This window comes from Apteryx rowi, unplaced genomic scaffold (genome assembly GCF_003343035.1).
Source record: "Apteryx rowi isolate R43461 unplaced genomic scaffold, aptRow1 scaffold_180, whole genome shotgun sequence".
Classification (NCBI taxonomy): domain Eukaryota; kingdom Metazoa; phylum Chordata; class Aves; order Apterygiformes; family Apterygidae; genus Apteryx; species Apteryx rowi.
The window spans coordinates 705,455-707,144 of record NW_020448086.1 but is presented as its reverse complement, the minus strand read 5'-3'; positions in this window follow the sequence as shown (position 1 = coordinate 707,144).

Below are 1,690 nucleotides of genomic sequence, written 5' to 3'. Positions count from 1 at the left end.
AGGTGAAGATCTGGTTCCAGAACAAGCGCTCCAAATTCAAGAAGCTGATGAAGCAGGGAGGGGCGGCCCTGGAGAGCAGCGCCCTGAGCAACGGCAGGGCGCTCTCGGGCAGCTCGCCGCCGGTGCCCCCGGTGTGGAACACCTCCTCCGCCTCCGGTAAGGCCTCCTCGGGCACCCCGGGCACCTACATCCCCAGCTACACGTCGTGGTACCCTTCGGCCCACCAAGAAGCTATGCAGCAGCCTCAGCTGATGTGATTAGGAACCGCTTTTCCCCTACTGCAAGCACTACAGGTCGCGAAAAGAATTAAAATTACTTAAAACATAAAATTACATAAAAGGAAAGGAAAAAAAAGAAAGAAAAAAGAGAGAAAGGGGGGAAAGAGAGAGGAAAAAAAAACACCCAAGCAAACGAACAGGAGGTCTCTTGCCCATAGAGCCGTTCAGACGCCGCACTGCAGCTTGGTGCGGGGAGCACAGATGTGACGCGGGCCGGTTCCCACCGCCGACAGCTGACGGGGCGGCCGGGGCCGCGCAACAGCCTGCGAGCAGGGCGAGCGCCCGACCTCGGCTTTGTGGGACAATCAGAAAAATATGTCTGGGGGGGGGGGGAACCCTCTCCTCTGTCCTGTCTGTCTGTCTGTGTCTGTTGAAATGTAGGTCATTTATTTACTACCCCGATCTGACGGTCTCTTCAATGGCAAGGGGGACGCAATCTGTACAATTTCTAGAGATTTTTTTTCCTCTACGTTTTCTGTAACTTTCACTATTCATCTGTATATTTTTTGTTGTTGTTAAAAGGGGGAAAAAGGGATTTTATTTATTGACTTAAATTACCACTAGTAATGAGTACTAGAAAGAAACGGAAAATCCGATCTGCTAAGTGCACTGTTCGGAAGCATGGTTTCCTTTAAACAAAAACACACACAAGCCCTTACCCCCTCAAAATCACCACGAAAGAAGGATACGATTTTTAACTTTTACAATAACTTTTATACTTCGCCGGTGTGGAAAGGTCTGGTCCGAATGATTTGCATTTTTCACGTATTTAACAAAGGAAATAAATGCACATTGTTTGATACTGAAGTGGAATCGCAGCAGCTGTCGAGCGCTTTGCTGAGGTGAAGCGAGGCAGGAGGAAGAGATTCGCCCCTCGGGCCCGCGGGGACGGCGCTGCGCGGCCGGCCCCGGCGTGCGCAGCGCCCTGCGCAGCCCGGCGAGGCTTCCGCGGAAAGGCAGCCTGAAGTCGAAATGCACAAACCGACGTGCAGGAGCTACTCGCTGTACATATTTTATTCTTAATTATTATTATTATTATTATTGTTCTGTAAACATGTTGCACAAATTTAGCTTTTTTTTCCCGTTCTGTTTCGTGTGGCTGTAAAACATGATGCTTTGTGTACTGAGATCTTGACATTTTACTTGTGAAACTCGAAAGATGTGATAACCTGAGCTCAGCTGTGTTTAGTGTTCTATATGTCAAAGTTTAGTTTTATATTGAGAATGTTAACTTATTGCTTTGTATCTGGGGAAGGAAAGGAAAAAAAACACACAAATCTTTGTACATAAGTTATAAAGTTTCTTTGAGACAGTAAAATTATGGTTTGGAAAAAGAGACACGCGTGCTCTCTGTTTCGCAGCGCGGCCGGGCGCAGGGCCCGGTCCCAGGCTCGGGGCCGGCCCGGCGGAGC